Source organism: Giraffa tippelskirchi, chromosome 7, assembly GCF_054371585.1.
Source record: "Giraffa tippelskirchi isolate mGirTip1 chromosome 7, T2T-mGirTip1v1.2.pri, whole genome shotgun sequence".
NCBI classification, from domain to species: Eukaryota; Metazoa; Chordata; class Mammalia; order Artiodactyla; family Giraffidae; genus Giraffa; species Giraffa tippelskirchi.
In genome coordinates this window covers 92,581,355-92,598,793 of record NC_137281.1, presented here as the reverse complement: position 1 = coordinate 92,598,793, position 17,439 = coordinate 92,581,355, and the positions used below count along the sequence as shown (strand labels likewise).

The window sequence follows — 17,439 nt, the reverse complement described above, 5'->3', positions numbered from 1 at the left end:
TATTTTTAAATCTTCCTTTACTGAGAAAATTAAAAAATAAAACATTGCTAATCCTTAGTTTTGTTCAACATAATTAAATGAACATATTCAGATTTTACATAGATAGATAAAATTCAGATTATATGATTTTAAAAATTTGAGATCAGCAGCCTTGCAGGTTACAGTTGGAAGACACCTTAACCAACATGTCAGGTGCCAAGCAATGACCCTTCACCAAAAATCCTTCTTTCATAGCTTAGCCCGTCAATTCTGATCATCTAAATAGATTTCTCTCTTTCTCTACCTTCAACCCAAAACATGGGCTTACCTTCTTCTGGGATTACTGACCTCCTGTGTCGGCACTTCCAAATCTTGGGGACTGAAATTGACTGTCCATGTCTTGGGTTATAATGGCAGCAAGCACTCATGGTGCCAAAGGGTGAGGAGCCTGCAGCAAACATGATGGGTTCTCAGGAAAGCTGCAGAAGAAGGACCAGGTGGGAAGAGGGTGTACTTCCCCTGCTCCATCGTAGGAGCAACTGGTACAGAGCCACGAGAAGAAACTCCGCCCAGCATGAATGAGTCAACGTCCGTCCCCTACACACAGTGGGCCAGACAGGTCTCACCACTTTACAGTAATATGAGTGATACGTTTTTTTTTTTTTTTTTTTTACAAAAGGCAGGAGGAGAAGGGGGCACAAAGGATGAGATGCTTGGATGGCATCACTGACTCAATGGACATGAATTTGAGCAAACTCCAGGAGATAGTGAAGGACAGGGGAAGTCTGGTGTGCTGCAGTCCATGGGGTCGCAGAGTTGGACATGACTTAGCGACTGAACAACAACAACGATATTCTTGAAGAGCTTCCTTTAATTTTCTTCTTTCAGAGACTAGGAGAAGTGACCCTTTTGCTTTTTAAAGACATTTCCAGTTAAACATAGAAATGATTCTTTTTTAATTTTCAAGTTTTTGATTCAAAACAAAGTCCTCCTATTCTTAGAACTAGTGATTCTGCTATGTTTGTCTTCAACATGGGTTAAGAATTTTATTTTCAAATTTTGAAAGCTAAGCTCCTTCCCTGCCTCCATAAAATGACCTTGAATGTAAACCCATACTATGAAAAAAAAAATTACTGTATAATTATCTTAATGAGACTTCATGTTTGCATCGCATTTTTGTCTGAAGAGCTCAAAGCATTTGGCTAACATGGTCTTAGTAAGCTTCATGACACCCTGCTCAAGAATGTGATGGTAAGGATTACTACTATCATATTTAACAGGTGGGGAAACTGAGAGATTAGCACTTAAATAACTCAATTTGAGGCCACAATGCTAGTTGAAGGCACAGTTTGATTCAGGACTGTAACCTTGCTTTCCAAGGGCATACCTGACTTACCGACAGAGAGCTTCATGTGGAAGTGAGAATTCAATTCTCAGAAAGAATCTTTTCTTCTGTTCTAAGGCTTTACAGAACATAAAAATAAGACAAATAAAATTTATCTTAGCAAATTATGGCACAGGTGAGAAAAATAGCATATGTGCTAACTCCAGTCACTTCATTCTTCTCCTTGTCCTTTCCAACGGCCACCATCATCTTCCTCATCAAGGGACCAGGTCACAGATGGCGCTCACTCTCTCCATACAGAATATTTACTTAGCAGTGCATTTTTTTCCATGCACTAGGGCAAAGAAGTTGTCGATGTTGGCCACTGCGTGCATGTTCATTGTAAGACAGTCAAACAGTATGGAATTGTTCAATGTGAAAGTGAAAAAAATCTCATATTGCCACCTCCAGAGGTTACCATTGTTAAATACAGGGATGTATGAATACGCACATGTAGTGATACCAGACACAATGTTATCCAGCTTGTTTGATTGTTTTTTAATTTCCCAACATTCCTCAGTCTTTGCCCTTTGTCAGTGCATATACATCTACATCATTCTTTTAAGCGGCTACATATCCATTTCATGGATATATGCACAAGAACACATGAAAATTCACTTACTCAATCCCTTTTTACTGGACATTTGGGTACTTCCTCTGTTTTTCCACCTTATGCATGGTAATAAATATCCTTGTGTGTATAATTTCATGTAATTTTTAAATATTTCTTTTGGATCTACTACCTATTTTTTACATGATCCAAAACTCTTACTTATGAAAATATACATGCCACACTGATAGGGACAGAGTAAAGGGACAAAGTAGGTGACTAGTTAATCCCACTAGGAGACTATAAGTAGGAAAAATATGGGAGACACCTATAAGTTAATGATTACTCAAGAAAGCAGGTTTGCTTAACCACAAAACCAAGTAGGCTTGCTTAGTAACAAAACCATGCAACAGAAGCATGAGACCTGCCCCTAAACAATCAAACAATGGTGGCATGAGACCCACGTTGTGCCCAGTGAGCACAATAAGTTAATGATCCCCAGGACATGCTCTCTGTACACATAAAATATAATAATGTGAGGATCTAGCTTGACAGTGTGGGGACAAACAAACTCCCCTGCACAACCCGACGAGGAGCTGATGATGGAAACATGATGTCTACTCAAGAAAGACAAGGAAGTTCTTCTCCCCCTCCTCACTTTTCCTTTGATTATAAAACTGTAGCACAGTAAATTCTCAGGATGGGGCACTCTCTTGCCTGCCCTCTTGTAAGCTTCACAAGCATCCTAGTCTAATAAATCACTTATTTATCACTTTGCTTCTCACTGAATTCTTTCCATGCTGAGACATAAAGGACTGTGGTGCCAGGAGCTCTTTGGAGCCCCTAGTGCGTGCCTGCTCAGTCATGCCTGATTCTTTGTGACCCTATTGACTGTAGCCCACCAGGCTCCTGTCCATGGGATTTTCCAGGCAAGAACCCTGGAGTGGGTGGCCATTTCCTTCTCCAGGACCTCCTTCCAATTCAGGGATAGAACCCGAGTCTCTTGCATCTCCTTGCATTGGCAGGCGGATTCTTTACCATTGAGCCACCTGAGAAGCCAGAAACACCACCAAGCAGTTTCAGCTCTATACACTGAGCTGCTGATTAAACTGTGAGCCTGCAGCCTTGAACAGAAAACTCAGTTTCCCTCTTTCCTCCTATCACTGCTTGGTAGAGGTTTTGGCTTTATCTGCAGGATACTACCCTCTATCCATATGACCCCCAAAAGTGAAATGGAAAACATTCCATGTGGGGCAGATGGAAGGAGAGCCAGGTGATGCTATAAGAAAACAATTTACAATGACCCATCTATGACTCACAGCCTACATTCTCCAAGGCCTTAGTCCAACAGAAATCTAAAAACTGGCCTTTTACCAACAGATGGAGTGGTGGGTCCTATGTTTTGGAACAAAAAGTATTTTACCAGTAAGACTTAGATCATCTGCCTAAGTTTGAGTGCTCATATGACTGGATACTTTGTGCCTCTGCTCCCTCAGACCACATGGGAGATTCAGGGTCATATGAAATTCAATATTGAAATCATTTCAATGTTTTGGATTGCCCATAAAGTGAGAGCCCAAAGGAGTGCTTTCCTCCTTCATTTCTAGTGGAATTTACACTAGTGTCTCATCTATTTCCACATAGATATCCTGTCTGTTATCTTACTTCCCAATAAAGTACATACTTGACAGGGATTTCTATTTTAAAAACTGATGAAGGAAAAGAAAGCAACAGACTTGGAGCCACAAGAAAAATCTAAAACATAACTAGGTCACCATCACTTTTTTTCTGTTAGTTCATTTATCTATTTATTTACTAAATATGTACTGCAAGCAAACAATGTGAGTAAGACACAATTCCTGCTTGAAAGGAGCAGACAGTACAGTCAGGACCATAGATGAACAAAACAGGCAAAAAAAAAAAAAAAGAAAAGAAAAATTAACATTCTGGAAGTTCAGTAAAGGGTTCCTGGAAACTTTTATAGCTAACTACACAGAGAAGCAAAACAAAACAAAACAAAACTGTCTTGCCAACAGAATGAAGTGCAGTGTTTTTGGTCATCTGAAGCCTAAAAGATTCTGAAAAACCTTAGCTCTTCTCATTACAAAAGTGAATAAGCTGAGACGTGAATATTCTTGTCATATTCCAATTCTATTTGTTTCCATCCCTTCTTAAAACATTGTTGTATTCTATAAGTTCAAGTAACCAAATAATTGTGCTCTTCGAGAAGAAAAAAAGTGTTTTAATGTAGTCATTTATTAACAGATTTCTCCCCCAAAGGTACCTACTACAGTGGGAAGGTGAGGTAGTTCAGAAGAGATTTTATAAAATTAATACAGGTTTTAGAATATACACATTAGGCTCACTCTTTATATGCTTATCTCACAGTAAATTTCATGCATGCCTTCTAGGTGTTCTGAGTTTATAAAATACAACAGGATAAGCAACTAGGTCAAAATCCTGTTATCACCTAAATAGTTCTGCTCAATAATCCAACAATGTGAAGGCATGCTTAGTCGCTCAGTTGTGTCTGACTCTTTGCGGCCCCATGGACTATAGTCCACCAGGTGCTCCTGTCCATGGAATTTTCCAGGCAAGAATACTGGAATGGGCTGCCATTTCTTATTCCAGGTGATCTTCCCAACCCAGGATTCAATCTGGGTCTCCTGGCATCTCCTGCATTGAGCAGTCTTTACCACTGCGCCACCTGGGAAGCACAACCCAGCAATATTGGAATCTCATGGCCACTAGCAACATACATTCATGACAGAGAAAAATCTTAATGTCTCTGTCAAATCCACGAATGCCAAACTGACCCCTACTGGACTGTCCTACTCCAAGTATGCTCCTCCAAAGAGTCAAGAACCAGAGTCTTTGTTCTAATTGCTACCACAATTTTGCTACATAATCTAAAAGGAGAGGAAACTGCTGATACTTCTTATATGTAGGGATGGTAAAAGATTGGCATGGTACAAGCTCTCCAATTTTAATAAAGGAAACTAATTATTTATTTAGCATGTGCTATGTAGCAGGGGCTTCCCAGGTGGCTCTTGGCAAAGAATCTGCTTGCCAATACAGGAGATGCGGGTTCAATCCCCTGTTCAGGAAGATTCCCTGGATGCCCTGAGCAAAGGAACTGGCAACCCCCTCCAGTATTCTTGCCTGGGAAATCCCACGGACAGAGAAGCCTGGCAGGATACAGTCCACTGGACTGCAAAAGAGTCGGACATGACTGAACGACTAAACAACAACAATGTACCCAGACACTGAGCTAAATGCTTTCCAGATGTTGCTCTAAATTCTAGATCCAGGAGATAAGCCTCATCCTCACCACATAACATGAGAAAGTAGGAGTAGGTCCACAAAGGAAAAATGAGTACTATTACTAGACAACGGGGAAATGTGGACAAAGGATACCGTGTGAGAGAGCATAGTGAAGCGCACCATAAACGTTCTTACACTCAGACAGGAGACAGTGGTAGTCAGCTTCTGACTTCGCTGTTACAGCTTCCCTGTGCCACTCATGGCTTCTGACCAATGAGGCACCTCTCCGCACACTTCACCGCCTCTATCACTTGCTTCTGCATCAGCAATGCTTTCCATGGCCCCACTACAGGGCAGGAGGGCACAGTGCAGTGGCCTTTTGACACAGCAGCTGGGGCTGGTTGGGATTCTTTAAAGCTCCCTGATCCTACTATGTAGTCAGGCTGGAGACTCACTGGAGTATAAAAGGCTTTGGTCTTCACCATCAACACACACAAATAGTGCTTAACTCTTCGAGTATCTGCTTGCGTGTACTAAGTCGCTTCAGCCATGTCTGACTGTGACCTTATAGCCTGCAAGGCTCCTCTGTCCATGAGATTCTCCAGGCAAGAATACTGGAGTGTTTTGCCATGCCCTCCTCCATGGGATCTTCCTGGCCCAGCGATAGAACCTGAATCTCTTACATATCCTACACTGGCAGATGGGTTCTTTACCACTAGCATCTAGTCTAGTAACCTATGTTCTGAAAGACAGATCTCAGATGGTTGCTTCCCTTTTCAGAAACTGATCCACAAAGTTTAGAGGGCGAGGGAGTAACATCCATAAATCAGACACTGGACTCAACAGCACTCTTCTGCCCCCCTCATTATGTCTTTGCACCACCTCAATTCAGTACTAGAAAGAAGGACAAAAGTGGGCTTAATTTTTATTTCTTAGATTTTTAGTAGGAGGAGAAACAAATAATGGAGCCTTGTTTGACACAAGGGAAATTGTTAGAGTTCCCATGTGCCTATCTCATCTACTGAGGCTCTGACTTTGAAACCAGAAGTGATGTAATGAGGTTATATCACTAGAATATACCAAATGCCTTCTCAATCCCACTTCTGCCCTATCAGAGGATTCTGAGATAATTTAAAGGGACCAAGTTTCTCTATATCACTGTCTTTCTAAAACAGCATGACAGCAGCGTGTGTGCATGCTAAGTCACTTCAGTCATGTCCGACTCTGCAACCACCAGGCTCCTCTGCCCATGGGATTCTCATGACAGTATGACACCCTACAATAAGATTATAGCCAGGGAGGCCACGTGCTTTGGTGGAATGTAGAATTTAAATCCCTGATCCAACACTGACTACCTATAGGTAATCAGCTTAAGAAAGTTAACCTAAGCCTAAGTTTTATCATCCATAAAATGGAGACAATAAATAACCTTTCTCAAAGGCTCCTGAAGGCTTTAGAAATAATACACAGAAAGCATCTGACATGTAATCAGTTGTCAATAATTGTTAGCTATTACATTTGGGAAAGAAAATTTCTTTTAAAATCCAATCTTGAAGATTAGTGCTAAATGAAGAAAGTTAGAGTCTTCCTGGATTGTAAATACCAAGAGACTAGGACAGTAAATGTAAATGAATATTCAAAGGAAATATCAAATGGGGTTTACAAATCAATAATGTCTATTGTTCAAACAAATAGTTCTTGAATTTAAATATATAAATTATAGCTAATTGAGTATAAGAGGGACTTTCCTGGTGGTCCAGTGAGGTTCATTAAGAATCCACCTGCCAATGCAAGGGACATGGGTTCAATCCCTAGTCCTGGAAGATTCCAAATGCCATAGGACAACAAAATTCATACGCCACAATTGCTGGGCCCACGCACCTCAACTAGTGAAGCCCACACACCCTACAGCCCGTGCTTGGCAACAAGAGAAGCCACCGCAATGAGAAGCCTGCATACGGCAACTACGAGCAGCCCCTGCTCGCTGCAACTAGAGAAAGCCTGCATGCAACAACAAAGACCCAGCCCAGCTAAAAATAAAATAGATAAAAAAATTTGAATAAGTAAAATAAATGAGTACAAGATAGGCTCAAAGATGTATTATCTAATGTGGGAAATATAGCCAATAGTTTGTAATAACTGTAAATGGAAAGTAACCTTTAAAATTGTATAAAAATTTAAAAAAGTTTTTTTAAAGAAACACTGTTAAATGTTAGAGGCAAACTGATCATCATAAAAAGCATAGAGGATTTTTAGGGCAGTAAAATTATTCTGTAAGATACTTTAATCATGGATATGTATCATTATACATGTGTGCAAACCCATAGAATGTACAACACCAAGCATGAACTAAGGTAATCTGTGGATTCTGGGTGATCATGAGGTATCAGAGTAGGTTCATCAATTGTAGCAAATGTCCCCCTCCAATGGGGGATGCTGGCAGTGGGGAAGGAGGCGGTACCTGTGGGAGGGCAGCAGGTTAATGAGAAACCTCTCCATCTTCCCCTTGATTTTAATGTGAACCTAAAATTTCTTGAAAAAACAGTCTGGAAAAAAGGTTCAGTACTAAAAGCTGTTACATGTCAGAGGCAAATATGCAATTAATTAATTATAGTTACAAAGTAAGAATAGGGTTCATTAAATGACCAGTAACCAACTTCATGGGTGAAATTTTTGTTAAAGCTCCCACAGCTTTAGTGGCTGAGGCTGTCTTCATGTGAGTTTATCAAGGAAGTGTTTCATTACGATTAAACATCTAAATGTTTAACTTCCTAAGTACAATTGATCGGTTATATATATAGCCCATTGAAAAATGCCAAATTTCTTCCTAAAAGCCATCTCTTTTTAGTAATTCATGGTTAAAGGCTCTCCTTTGCAATAAGTCACTAAGCTGGGACAGCAGCTTCTAAAGATCTGTATACAAGATAAAAATAATAATAATACCAACCTCACAGTGCAATTCTGAAAAACCAGATTAGATAACATAGATGAGAGGGCTTTACAAATGATAACACACCATGTAAATGTTATGTTTTTGCAGCTGCTGCTGCCACAACTGCTGACTAAAAGGAGTTTATCCCTGGTCATAAGGGGCACTCCTCCTCATTAGAGACACTGGGTGTGATTAAGCACCATGAAGAAATATTATATAAACAGTTCTAGACTCAGAGGAGGATAAGAAGGTGGAATGATCGAGGAAGTAACACCTTGATGGAGACAGGATGGGGGCTTCCACCTCACCGATGGGCAAGAGTTGGATGCAGAAGAAGCAGACTAGTACCATGGACAGGCAGTGTGAAAAAGCAGCACAGAATATTCACAAATAATAGGAAGCCTTGAGGCACACAGTCTGTGCCAGGGAGCTGAGTGTGAGATAAAGCTAGAAAGGAAGGTGGGCACAGATGGTCGAGGGTCGATGCCTAGAATGTCCAGAGTTCTTTCAAGACAGACTGACCCTACATCTCCTCTTATTCACTGAATATGTATATTACTTCTATTCAATGTTATCATATCAGCCTCTAAAACTCATTAAAAAGGTCCATGAATCTCGCTGAGGGTTCTTACACCACTTCTGTTCATTCTGCAGCAGGTCAGAGACAGAAAGGGAAGAGCAGGAAGTGGGCTAAAAACAGCCACAAACCCTGGCAGCATGCCCAGACTGGAGGCAGTTCAGGAGACAGGAAGGGAAGGCAAGAAAGGAGCCATGTAGGCTGCAGGCAGGTTGGAGCAGAGACCAGGGAAAGGGAGGAAGACAAATGACTGTAACCACCAATTTGCAGGGCTGTGAAACCTGAACTCTTCAGGATCCGCCTTCCTGGAGAGTCCTCTGGCTCCGAAACTTTGGGAAGGAAAACTGATACCCATAAATAACTGGCTATGTAACTGCAGAGTGGGATAAACGCTTCATCTTGATTAAAGGCAAAGTGGTTTTTCTGACAAAGAAAAACTGTGACTGGCTGACTCTGCAGAGAGGTTACCTACATGGTTACATGTGGGAGTTCGAGAAAATTGCAAGATGCATGTTGTAAAAAGATTTGTGGAGCATTAGGAGCTGGGTGGGGAGAGGCAAGCAAAATACAGTCCTGTCAACAAGGGGCAAAGAGGAGACTTGACATCTTATGTTCCCTCAAATAGACAGGAGGTCAAGCTGGACCTGCTTTCCTTTGGGACTATGGTCTCAAAATGAATCAGATGGTTGGCTGGACCATCATTAACCAACCACAAATAGCCACTGTTTTCAGTAATGCCATGGTCAATGCTCATCTGGGTCCAACCCAAACCCTGAGACCTCCTAACAATGCGATTCAGTCCTCACATGGACCATCGACTTACACCACAGTCTCAAGGGAGGGGCCAGAACAACTAATAAGCTGAGTTAATAAGTGAACCCAAATATGTTAACAAAATAATAAAACAAATCACTATTACTTACTAAATGAAATCCAAGTGTAACCGTCCCTATTAAAGGGAATAAAGATTTTTTTCAAACACTTGTGAACCTTCTAAAATAGAAGCCAAATCTGCAAGCATCCTAAAGCGACTCAACCAGGATAAAAGTGGAAGTGAAAATATTTTCAAATCAAACCCAGCTCCACTCCCACCAAAGTGTCCTTCTCATTCACTTGATCAAGTTCCCCACTGGGGCTGTGGAGCTTCCTCCTCGGGTGTAGGCTACGCCGAGCCCAGGAGATGATTTCAGGAAGGTCTTATTATAGTGATGCTTACAAGGACACTGATGCTTGGTCCACTAGCAGTGTCTGTGGAGAAGTAGGTGCCACAATTCCAAGACCCTCTCCTCAGGTCTCCTGAAGGTAAAAAGGATGTGCCGCTGAGTGATCTCACACCTCTGCTCATTTGAGAGGAGGATCTGGAGAAAAAAGGAGAAGAGGCAGCAACAGGACAGGAGAGACAGAGAAAATGAGAGAAGCAGATGATGGCAGAATGCCCAGACATGGAGGCAGAATGCCCAGACATGAAGGCAGGTCTGGAGGCAGAAGAAAGGAAAGAAGGAAAGATGGAGGCTACAGGCTTGTTGGAACAGAATCCAGGAAAGAGGCAGGAGGAAGAAGGAAGAGGAGGACACGGTGATGGGACCAAGACAGAAGCATAATAGAAGTTGGATAGAGCAACAAGGAAAGCAAACAACTTGCCCTGGAAAAAGAGAGTAAAGGGCAGATTAGTGAACAGCTAAAGACCACAATTTCAAACAACTACAGAGACAGGCGATGAGAAGCAGATCAAGGGAAAATCTGGTCATGACTGTTGCTTAGATAAGACCAGCAATGAGGGCTCTGATTCTTGACCATTGATTCTTGAAGGGTCCTAAAGATTCACCAGTCTCTGTCTGTAGTCCCAAGCCCTCCATTTGCTCATCAGTGAAAATGCTCTTTCCACGTCCCAAACGGAGAATTTATGTTGCTATGACATTTCAAGGTCCACTTATAAAACATCCCACTGAAGTTATCTTGGTCATTACACTGAGGCATCGTATTTTATGTAAGGACATATTTTAAAGCTCAAGTAACACAACTCTCAGTGAAAATAGCAATTAGGCAACACCACAGTGCAATGAGCTACTAGAATTTTGGAGCAAAAATTGAAATTACTTAGTGAAATTCAGAAACTGTCAGTCATAAATAAGAGCTTTACACATAAATAATCCATCATTTTTTTCAAATGAGAAAAGATTAGTAAACCATTCATTTTAACTGAGCTGTTCCCTGGTGGCTCAGATGGTAAAGAATTTTCCTACAATGCAGGAGACCCAGGTTCGATCGCTGGGTTGAGAAGATCCCCTGGAGAAGGGAGTGGCAACCCACTCCAGTATTCTTACTCGGATAATTTCATGGACAGAGGAGCCTGGCAGGCTACAGTCCATGGGTCTCAAGGAGTCAGACACGACTGAGTGACTTAACAGTACAAAGATATAAAAGATAAAACATCTTAACTGAGCTGAAATAAATGTGAAGCTGGAGTAGCAGTGTGTATGAATAACCATGGTGAGATCACTGAAACTCTATTTTAAAAAACTCGTAACTGTCAGAGATTTCTCAGTATCTGTGCCAAGCCTCACGACTAAATAGAAATACTTCTTGTTTCCAACATACCTTCAACTGTTAGGTCAAACCAGCATTTTCTTAGGTCTACTTTGTATGCGTTACTCTAGGCTCTCCCACATGCATGACCTCATCTAGTCTCTCAACGGGCTACTGCAGTAGGCGTTATTACCCCAGTTTTCCAGATGGGGAGACTGAGGCTTGGGGCGGTTAAGGTCACACACCCGGGAGCTGGCAGAACCAGGATGCAGATGCAGGTCTCTGACTTCAAGTCTAGCACTTTCTGTAAGATACCAGACTGCCTCTGTTCCTATCTCTGGCCAGAAAGGAGGTGACTAGCATCCAGAAGATAGGATGCTGGAATGTCAATGTTATCTTCTTATGCATCTACAAGCATGTCAAGTATTTTACAATAAACACATGTATAGAGTAATGGAAGGGACTGAATTATGCTCCTCTAAATTCATATGTTGAAGCCCTGACCCCTGTGCCCTATGCCTCAAAATGGGATGGTATTTAGAGATGGGACCTTTAAGAGAGGATTATGTTTAAAAGAGGTCATTAGCATGGGGCCTAACCCAATCTGATTGGTGTTCTGATAAAAAGAGATAAGGACACACTAGAAGTACACAGGTGCACAGAGGGATGACCACGTAAAGAGGCAACAAGACCCCGGCAGGCATCTGCAAGCCGAGGAGAGAGCCTGAGGACACCATTCCTGCCAGCATCTTGATCTTGGCTTCCAGCCTCCAGAACAGCGAGAAAAAACTGTCTGCTTTTTAAGCCACACAGCCTGCGGCGTTTTGTTGTGGCTCCTGAAGCAGATGAACACAAGAAGCTACAATAAGTAAGGCAGGGTCCCCGCCCTCAAGAGTAGGCAGTCTTGTAGGGGCTTCTCAGAAGCAAACAATTACAATGAACAGAGCAAGGATAAGTACTACAAAAAGAGCAGGTGCCGAGTGCCAGGGGCAAGTGAGACGCTCCTATAATCTGATATGCGGTGCGTATGTTGTTGTTCAGTTCTTAGGGCCTCTCTGACTCTTTGTGACCCCATGGACTGCAGCCCACCAGGCTCCTCCATCCATGGGATTGTCCAGGCAAGAGTGTACTGGAGTGGGTTGCCATAGCCTTCTCCGTTATTCAATGAAACATATGTAAATATTAAAGTTGATCTTAAGAATATTTAATGGCATGGGAAAATGTTGTGATACAATATAAACTCATAATTTTGTTAATATAGATATGCAGTTTTAAAGTTCAAAATATTAAGTGGCTACTACAGGCTTACTTATAGAATTGATGCAGCTTTAATTATCAATTTTTAAAATAATTTCTATGTTTCCAAAGTTTTCTAGAAATATAAATAATTGCTATAATTATATATATACACACACTCATACATTTTTTAATGAGAGAAAAGAAATATTTTTTTTCCAGAAGGTTTGGGAAATTATCTGATTCTTTCAACCACACTATTAGAACCAAACTACCCACATTAGCTCTATCATATATCAACAAACTGTTATCAGTTTAAAAGCTTATACTTGTACTGAGAAAACCTAGATGTAAATTTTGGTTCCATCTCTTACTAGCTGTATTTCTCAAGGAAATTTGCTTAAACTCTGGGCCTCAATTTCTTCACCTTTAAGGCAAATAATAATTGCAGGGACCATCACAGGGTGGGTGGGAAGATCAAATCAGATGTGTGGGAGAGTGCACTGCAAACTGTAAAAAGCTATAGCAAAATGAGGATGAGGAGGGTTATTATTTTTACTGACTTACACGGTGCTGTTTCTGAACAAGTCAATGTCAGCTGAAGATGGAAATAGGCTTTGAAAAACCTCTAATCATAACTGGTCATCAGTGTATTTGTTCACTGTATGTCAGTGTGGCCCAGACCACATTAGGTAGACTTTTATGGGGCAGGGGTCACATATATTCCATACAAATTCTCATAGTCTGAATGGAATACACAAGTGCCAACCCCAGGAAACACCCTTCACAGACACACGGCCAGTGTGAGTGTCATACAGTCAGATGATAGGTCATGGTAAGTCACCTCCTCAAAGCAACTGCCTGAGTGGCCAGAAGGACAGGTCACCATGAAAGCTGACAGATTAGAGTATGGACAAATGGGAAAAACACAGTCAACATTTAATAGGTAAAAGCCCCCTGGGGGTAATCCAGCTTCAAGTGACAGAAACACCTCTACTGTAATGCCGAGTGTTATTTAAATAGATGTGAGAAAAGTTCTTTCAGATCCCAGGAGGAAGATACTGATCTGATCAGATGTAGCATGCTATCAAGATTTTCATAGACCCTCTCAGAAAGAAATAATGGAGGTTAGGACATCTAGGACCTGGGAAGTGCCCTGTGATGACCTCTGCCATCCAGAGTCATCGAACAGACCAGGGAGGCAAGGACCTGCCATCACATTTTCCATAGCTGGGTCACAAGAAGGAAGTTGAGAGGTTTCTTTTTCTTTCTTTCTTCCCCACCACCACACCTCTCTAACTTTCAAACTTCCCCTCCTTCCTTTTCTACCTTTCTCTCCCTCTTTCTTTCCTGGCTGTAAATACTTTTTTCAATTTTGATAGCCCAAAATGTGAGCAGCTGAATATTTTCAATAAAACGACACTTCTCCAAAATTATTCCACAGCTTCAGATTCTCCAGCTAAGATGATATTCTCCTTCCTGCGCTTCCATATTCCGTTCAGGAGAAGTAGGTGTCTCACATTTTTTTCTTTTTTTTAATATCAAAGCAGATTTTAAAAAGTTACTGCTTAATTTGTCTTCTGAGAGGCAGTGAATGAAAATGGGGGGACAAACGTAAAAGTAACAGGGGCCTGAGAATAGTTTCATGCTACATAGTTCTATTTCCTTTTCACTTTATGATGGAATCATCATAACCTGTGGTAATAAATAGGCAGAAATTTAAAGGAAGACTGTAGTGTTCATCTTTTTTCTTGAGATTCTATCTTGATCCATGGCCATCTACCATCTTTAGTAAACATGAAGGAATCAGCTGGTCTTTCTCCGGCCTCAGCACATAGGCTTCAGGGGTGTAGAAGCTGCCTGTGTGCGACTGAGTGTCCAAAGGAGATCTTCTATCTCTGCCTAAGGCAGCCTCATTGTGTCATTTGGAAAAGGAGCCGTAGACCAGGACTGGCATGATATATACACATTACTCCCAGGGTATTCATCACATCTAGGAGCAGAGGATAACTTGGCAATAGGAATATCCAGACCTGGAGCTTCTCAGTTCATCATTCTTGGTGTGGCATTATCATAAAAAGAATTTCTGGGGCCCTGGAGAGCTATTTTCTAGGAATATCTTTAATTTCCTTCGCTAACTCCCAGTTCTTCCATCACTGTCTCCAGCTCCTCCCACATGATGTCTTGCCCAGATCTGCATCTCCTACACTACACCCTCTAGGTGTTTCCACAATAATCCAACCTGGAGTAGCCCAAGGGGCTTAGTTTGTGAGCACACACCCCCCTCTACTGGACAAAACACTAAGACACACACACAGTTGGGAAAGGATCACAGAATTTTCCAATACAAATATCCAATTCACTACCCTCGTTTTGCACAAGAGAAAGACATGACAAAAACCAACAGAATCACGGAAGGAACTGAAGTCAGAAGCTCTAACTCTGCACCATTGTTATCCTGTGCTCTTCAATGGAGAAGGCAATGACACCCCACTCCAGTACTCTTGCCTGGAAAACCCCATGGACGGAGGAGCCTCGTAGGCTGCAGTCCATGGGGTCGCTAAGAGTCGGACACGACTGAGCGACTTCATTTTCACTTTTCACTTTCATGCATTGGAGAAGGAAATGGCAACCCACTCCAGTGTTCTTGCCTGGAGAATCCCAGGGACAGGGGAGCCTGGTGGGCTGCTGTCTATGGGGTCGCACAGAGTCGGACATGACTGAAGCGACTTAGCAGCAGCAGCAGCTCTTCAATACTTCAACTCACAAGAACAGACACAAATAAGTTCACGGAGGTCTCTGAGTTGAAACATTCTCCAAGATGCAGCCATTGATGAAGAAGCAAGGTTTGGCTGAAAGAGCCCTGGGCTGGGAGTCAGAGGACCTGGTCCCTAGTTCCAGTTCTAGCATCTACAATCTCTGTGATTCTAAGCAAGACACATAAAAGTCTCTGGGCTTCCCTGCCCTCGTGTGAAAGAGTTAGAAGTGAAAGAGTTAGAAGAGATGACCTCTAAGGGAGTGTCTCACAGTATGAACCCATGAAGTCTATGACTGAACATAAGTGAGTGAAAGAGCACAAACAGGATTCAAGACATAGAGGAAAAATGCATTCACCGGAATGCTGGAGACCCCATCCTAATCCTGAGTCTGGCAACTAGCTACTTGACCATAGGAAAGTCACTGCATCTCTCTGGAATCCTGTCTTTGGCATAAGGATAAAGCTAGATTATCTCAGTAGGAAGATTATAGCTTCTTAACCTGCAAGTTTCTACAATTATGAGTAATGATAACTGGGCACTGATGCTTTCTTCAAAGGATCCTGAAGCCACAGGGGTGTGTTTATACATCTTTGGGTAAAGGAGGGAGCCATTAACCTTTCCACTTGTTTTATAATAAGTATAGCTAAGAATAAATACATCAAACTTCTTGCTTAGAGCTCAGAAGATCTCGAGCAAATATACTTCCTTCCAACCTGTACAGTGGACAAAACATGAGTCCAAGGCACTACTATCAAATCCCAGAGCTTATATAAGCCACACTACAAAACAGCAAGGAAGCCACTGCTTTCTGTAAATGATTGTGTGCTTGCATACTCAGTCACTTTAGTCTTGTCTGACTCTTTGCAACACTATGGACTGTAGCCTGCCAGGCTCCTCTGTCCATGGGATTCTCCAGGCAAGAATACTGGAGTGGGTTGCCATGCCCTCCTCCAGGGGATCTTCTCGACCCAGGAATCGAACCCAAGTCTCCTGTATCTCCTGCATTACAGGCGGATATTTTACCCACTGAGCCACCTGGGAAGCCCCTGTGAATGATTATGTAGACCTAATAAATTATCCTTGGAAGAAAAGTTACGACCAACCTAGACAGCATATTAAAAAGCAGAGACATTACTTTGCCAACAAAGGTCCGTCTAGTTAAGGCCATGGTTTTTCCAGTAGTCACATATGGATGTGAGAGTTGGACTATAAAGAAAGCTGAGCCCCAAAGAATTGATGCTTTTGAACTGTGGTGTTGGAGAAGACTCTTGAGAGTCCCTTGGATTGCAAGGAGATCCAACCAGTCCATCCTAAAGGAAATCAGTCCTGAATATTCATTGGAAGGACTGATGCTGAAGCGGAAACTCCAATACTTTGGCCACTTGATGCGAAGAACTGACTCATTTGAAAGGAACCTGATGCTGGTAAAGATTGAAGGCAGGAGGAGAAGGGAACGAGAGAGGATGAGATGGTTGGGTGGCATCCCCGACTCAAAGGACATGAGTTTAGTAAACTCCGGGAATTGGTGACGGACAGGGAGGCCTGGCGTGCTGCAGTCCATGGGGTCGTAAAGAGTCGGACATGACTGAGAGACGGAACTGAACTGAACTGAACTGAATAAATTATCAAACCAGATCACTAATTCTATTCATTTTAAATGGGGTTGTAGGAACTGACACAAAGGTTAAAAGAACAGTTAAAACCAAACAATGGTAAAGATGCCTGGGTGGCCTGAATATGGCTCTGGAAGCAGAGGGAAAGGGTGGTACTGAGCTAAGAGTTCCTGCTCACAGCACCCCAAACCATGCAATAAATAACCTAAAAAGAGTGTGCTTGCCATACATGTGCAGTTACTAAACAAGTTCTCCAGCAGCCTCAGCAGCCTACCATGCACCTGGCTACTCTTATCCAGGTTGTTGGGATCCACTGAGGACATTAGGGAAAACAGCAGTGGCTGGAGAAAGCTTCATGACCAACTACTGGATTGTTGGCCACAAGGTCAAGTGGAAGCACACTGAAAGGAAAAAGAAAACTGTGACCCTGGAAGAACTGCTTAACCCTTCTGACATTCAGCTATCCTGCTTGTCCTAAAAAAACCTTAGAAAAGAAATACATTTTGAGTCACAATGTTTTACACTAAAATAAAGGCAACCTATGCATTTGAAATATCTTGTCTGCTGGGTTTTCACCTTCAAATTACCTTCCGATGCTCTCCCCTCTTCTTTTTGATCC

At 42.0% G+C, this 17,439-nt stretch overlaps 1 protein-coding gene across 33 annotated transcripts in view; it reads right to left on the bottom strand.

Moving 5' to 3' along the window:
- The window catches only part of FMN1 (formin 1), a 487,763-nt gene that overhangs the window by 385,372 nt on the left and 84,952 nt on the right, over positions 1 to 17,439 (bottom strand). The window lies entirely within an intron of this gene.